Source organism: Coloeus monedula (genome assembly GCF_965178545.1).
Source record: "Coloeus monedula genome assembly, chromosome: 4".
NCBI classification, from domain to species: domain Eukaryota; kingdom Metazoa; phylum Chordata; class Aves; order Passeriformes; family Corvidae; genus Coloeus; species Coloeus monedula.
In genome coordinates this window covers 62,924,421-62,930,420 of record NC_138784.1, presented here as the reverse complement: position 1 = coordinate 62,930,420, position 6,000 = coordinate 62,924,421, and positions in this window count along the sequence as shown.

Here is a 6,000-nt window from a genome sequence, read left to right as displayed (position 1 = left end):
AAATGACTCAAATAAATCCGGGTCATGGACATCAGGCCACAAAATAAGAATTAATCTATTCAACAGTACAAGTATTTCTCAATGGTGAGAAAGGAAGTCTGTGGACTTGGGTGGAATAACTGTACATGAATACAGATGGTCAAACAGGTAATATCTGTCTGCCAAATGAGACACAATAGATATTGTTACAGAGTCTGCTAAGAAATTGAGAGCAATGAAATGCACTGGATAGATCATCTATTTTAGATCATAAATTGCAAAAATATATATGCGTTAAATAAAATTCAAACAGCTAAGAGAAGTAAAGTGAAAACTGAAACAGAGAACATTGGAAAATTGAAACATTGCTATGTGGTTAATTCAGTTATTATCTGACTGGAATAAGTTCTCTAGAAAATGAAACACAAACTAAGCAAGTCTCAAGCAGCCTATAGAAATGAAAAAGCCTTTCTTAATGTCATTAAATGCAAATGTTACTATGTTCCTAAATCCTTAGTCCAAAAGTTCATAGTCTTTCAAATGTAAGGGTGAGCTTTCTTTTGGTGGAAGCCAAGAGTTTGGCCCAGTTCATCTTCATGTAGAAAAAGCAAATGGTACTCTTGGCACTGTAATTTGTAGCTGCGTGTTTAACATCTTTCCTCAAGACTGCCTCAGCACTTGACAATTAGCGGAAAAAAAATCAAGAAGGCACACAGTGATCCTGGCCTTTTCTTGCTCCTTCAAGTCAGGGAATAAATTGGCCCCCTACTGGTACCTGCCTGTCACACTGCAGGCTTCAACAGGAGCACGACTTCTGGCAGGAAAATTGAGCAAAGGAGGATACCATCTGAGAGAGAAGACATGACAATGCTGGCAAATTATCCTAAGAAAGCAATATCAAAAGGAAAACAGAAGAAAAAAATCTCCTATATGTGACCTGACAAGTCCAGATTTTCAAGTACTTGGACTGTAAAAAGCTGGAGCTCACATAAAGATTTTTAGAAATCATGTGTCAGAGCTGCTTTAAGGCTTTTGCAAGTTAAATTTTTTTAAAGCTTTCTTAACTTTCTATACCTTATTAATGTGGCGTGTGGCCACATTATGCATTTTACACATGAATGCAGTGTAAAATGTATTATAAAATGCAGCAGAAAACCTTCATTTCCTGAGATGTTTCAGCTGCAGTAACTGAAATGTGGCCAGGGGCCTTCCTGACATGGTGTTATCTGATTTCCTGCTTATAAAGCCTCAGCCTCCAAACCATGGTGGTTCTGTGACCCAGTCATAACCATCTCTGGACCACTGTCACTCCTGAAATATGCCTGGGAATTATCTGGGAGCATGTCCAGGTGTCCAGTGCCTCACCAGTTTGCTGACTGACAGCACTTGAGGGTAGGTGGCTCCCCTTGCCACTCTTGAATTTTTCTCGTATTGAAGCAGCATTTTTGTGGGAGGGCTGAAACACCCATAGAGAGAGGTTGCCTGGGATTTCCTTCTCATTCCCTCTTGCAGAGACTCTCATTGCTCTCCCACTTCTCCAGGCGCTTAGCTGCTTGTGTCAGTGCTGCAAGCCTGGTTTCTCCCTTCAGCCGTCACCTCCCTCCTTCATACCGCCTCAATTTTTCACAGGTCTCTCTCATGTTAATCAATCCTGGGGGAATTTTTCCAGCCTCCTGTGATGGGAGATAGAAGGCAGCAGGAGGCTGGCAAGAAGCCAGGCAGGCATGGAAATAACAATAATGCTGCCTTTTATGCTCCAAATCCATTTTATTGTAAGCATCCTGCTGTACAAGCCATTTCATGAGTGATTCATCATACTCGCAAATGAGCCCTTTACTTGGAGAAGATTTTGAAGAACAGAAAGCTTAGAAAGAAGATTTATGTTGCTTAATTATGTGGTCACTCTGGGGTCATTTATACATACTGGTGCTATTGCAATGTGTCCTTCAGCAAACACGTGCCTGTCAGTAGTGCCCAGCTGTGGGACGTGTCTCACCTGTGCCCAGTGCTGTGGGAGGCACCTGGCGTGCTGCCACCTCACTGTCACCGGCAGCTGTGCCTCTGTGTGAACGGGTAGCTCAAAACAACCAAGCCCGGGAGTCGGTACTAGGCACTAACACAGCTCTTGTTTCAGTGCTGGAAATGCTGTGTTTTGACGAGCTTCCTGGGGATTTTTCCAGTAGTTGGTTTAATCAGTCCTGCTGGTAGCCTGTCAGCCCCAGGCAGCATTTCAGTACTTAAAGCTGCAACGACCTCTGAGGGGCACAGGCAGCAAACTGTGAAGCTGTCCCAGCTCGGCTGGTTCTGCAAAGCCATAAATCCGCTCGTGTTTCCTCCCTTCATTCCTTCTGCGCTGAGCATGCACCAAATTCTTGGCTATACATAGTGCCTAAAATTTCTACGTTGTCCATGCATTCCTGTTAACATCCAAAACAGAAGGTTTGGGTTTTTTAGGAGCTCCCTCAAACAGGTATATATAGGCTTGGCTTGTAACATATGCGCACATACTCTACATTAAGACATGAATTTCAATCACTTGATTAAAATGCATATTGTTGATGGAAGGCAGAATTTAGGCCCTAAAAGTTTTGACAAAACCTTCTGTAAGATTAATTTGATTTTTTCATTAAGTAGTTATAAATTAAAAATAACAAATGGAATAGCAAATGAATTCCCTCACCAAATCCTGTGTGTCACACCTCATTTAAGGCTGAGACAAAAGCTTCCACACTTTTAGATATCTTTCCCCTGGTTTTGAGCACTGCCAGAGGGTATGGACATACATGGACAATATAAAGTTCCCCACGCCACACGGGTGACACTCTTCTTCTTGCACTCACAGTACATAATTACTCAGTGCCTTCCTTTTTAACCTCTTTTTTGCAGATGCCTATTGCCAGGTGAGAGGGTTTAATGGCTTCGCACGAGATTCAAGGGGTGCTGGAGATGTCCCTCCTGTACTGTGATTGAATGTCGGCAAGCCATTTGCTGAGGTTGTTTATTCCGTGCGGAACACATTATTTCCACTTTAACTGTTCCATTACAAGTCAGTGCACACTTCCGACGGCGGGCGGACCGTCCCCACACAAGGCTCGCTCCGGGTGCGGAGCGGCGGCAGCGCCTGGCCCGGCCCCAGCGCTCCTGGCTGGGAAGGCAGCGGTGGATGTGCCGTGCCCGGGGCCAGCCGGCAGCGCTGCCCCGGCGGGTCACACAACACCCTGACGTGCCTCGGTCCAAAGAGCTCTGCATCCCTGGCAGCCAGCCTGCTTGTGATTTTCCAGTGGCACGTGTTCAGCGTCGGCTGCCGTTGGCTTTGGCAGATGCAAGGAAAACGTTTTGTAAACCTGGAAAATTCCCAGTACTCACACTCTGTTCTCAGTCCGGAGCTGCCATCGGACACCAGTCAGACAATCAAGGAGCGTAAGCAACAGGTTGGAGCCCTAGAAAGGAAGGAAGAACCTCAAGCAGAGAAGAAAAAAGGAGAAATTTTTTCCCTCTTCAAGAAAATTCCAAGTATTCAAAATTTAACAGTTGGTCCTCAAAATGATGCTGTTTTTAAGCCATGCAATTAAAATTCAGGCTGATATAGCTGAGATTCCTTTTATTTGTTTTTTGATCCATAACTTTTTGGAGGTCACGCTTGCCAGCTTTTCTCTACAGTCTCAATGACTAAAAACCTACTTTTCATTGTCATGAAAGCTGAGATCCTCACATAATCATATGACTCCAGAAGCTGCAGATAGAAGTACATTGAGTTCCAAGGGACCAGCCATCAGAATGCTGGCAACACTGCAAAATTTCCCTGGAGAACTCATCCTGCCGTGCTTAATGTCCCAAAGATAATGTCCTAAGTCTCAGATGAGCTGGAGGAGCATTCTAAAGGGCACATTCAGCCCTTTGCAATTAACCAGTAAGTCCATAGATCTCTCAAGCAGGACCTGTCCATCTAGGTAATGCTGACATTCATATTGACCTCAGGACTGGATTGAATTTCTCTCAAGGTGCACTTAGAAGAGCCAAGAGCTCTCTTGGTGACTGCAAAAGTGAGTGGAAACAAAATCTCAGACCTAGAAAAGGTTTTAGGGGTTGGGTTTCCTCTTTTTTTTTTTTTTTTTCCTTCTGATAGATCACTTACTCCCCCAAAACCTCTCTGGTGTTGACCAAAACCTGTATCTAATTTAGAAAGCATCTTTTGGATTAAGGTAATGGTATGATATATACAGAGAAGAAAAAGGTATGAAATTTTTCTATTTAGAGACAAGATTCCACTTTTACATGCTTTCCGTTCAAATACTCTGATTTTTCCACTGTGGAAGCATGTTTAATTCTGAATTTTGCCTTATTTAATAATGAGAATAAATTCAAACCTGATCAGACACAAAATATATAATTTTGGATCTGACAAAGTCTTTCAGATGTGTGTGATAAAAATGAGGTTTACTTCAATTGTCATATTAAGAAAATCAGTCCTTGGCACTTGTCTCAAACAGTCTGACAATGCAAAAAATTGCCCAGAAGCCTGTGGGGAGCCAGGGTGGGAGAAGAACCCCTCGACACATTAAGTCATTAAACGAATTTGTCACTGTGAGAGCTGCTTTGGGCAGAGGTCACATTGCGCCCAGCTGCTGCCTCCTGCAGCAGTGCAAGGGCACTTCGGTGTGAGCCAGAGATTGTGCAAAAGCTTGCGGGGGACCCGGGCGTGCCCATGGATTTTGCAACCAGCCGGCAGTGTGTTTTCTGTATTTCTGCGTTAGTGTGAAACACCCAAATGCGCTTGCCCACAGCCCTCGCATGGACATCAGAGGCACTGCACCCAAGCAGGATGCTTTTAGGATGCTGGTTAACTCTTCCAGCTTGTTTAAAAAAATAATCCTACTGAAAGGAAAAAAAATTAGAGCGGACAATATCTGGGGTTTTTTGTCTCCATTATTTACACAGCCAGACAGAAGGTTTCGTTATCTCCTGAGTTCTGGGGCAAGTTAGGACTGAAAGTTGTGCCAAGGTGTCATGGTTTAACCTCAGGCAGCAATTAAGCCCCACATGTCCACTTGGTCACCTCCCACTCTGTGCTTCCATTAAGATGAAGAAGAGAATCTTGAAAAGGTAAAATCTGTGAGTTGAGATAAGAACAGTTTAATAACTGAAATTAAGTAAAATACAGTATTAGCAGCACCACTTTTAATGGAAAAGAGAGGTAGAGTGAAAGGAATAAAATCAAAGGCAAAAAACCATGTGATGCCCAATACAATTCTCACCACCCTCTGACTGATGTCCAGCCAGTCCCTGGACAGTGACTGGCCCCTCCTGGCCAACTCCTCCCAGTTTATAGACTGAACATGACATTCTATGGTATGGAATATCCTTTTGTCCAGTTCAGGTCAGCTGTCCTGGCCATGCTCCCTCCTGGTTTCTTGTGCACCTGCTCCTTGGCAGAGCATAAGACACTGAAAAGTCCTTGACTTAGGAGTCAGCACACTGAGCAACAACTAAAACATCAACATGTTATCAGTGTCATACTAAATTCCAAACACAGCACTGTACCAGCTGCTAAGAAAAAAAATTATCCCGGCCAAAACCAGGACCAGGTTGACAGCTCTGGGAGAAGTGGTATATGCTGAAAGAACAGTCTTTGGCTACTCCAAAAGTCTGAAAAACTCTGTCTTGGCAGGACACTTCTGGAGAAGGCATTTGGCACAAGTACTGAGTGGGCGTTCCGTGGCAGGTTTTGCCCCTGTAATGTTTTCCCGGTGCCTTTCCAGTGGCATGGGTTTGGAAAGCATAGGGTGGGGTGACATGCCTGGCTTTGGTTTTGCACAAAAATAAAATGCTGAGTGGTGGAATATACTCAGACAGGAAATCACTTTTTTCCCGTTGCAGCTGCTATGACAGCAATGTTGATGTTGGATCTTCCCTAGCTGAAACAAAAAATAGGGCCTGATTTCAGTACAGATGAGTTGTTGCCTCACTCTGGAGGCTGGTTTTCTACAGCCCCTGTGCACAGAGTATCAAACACACAAGCTG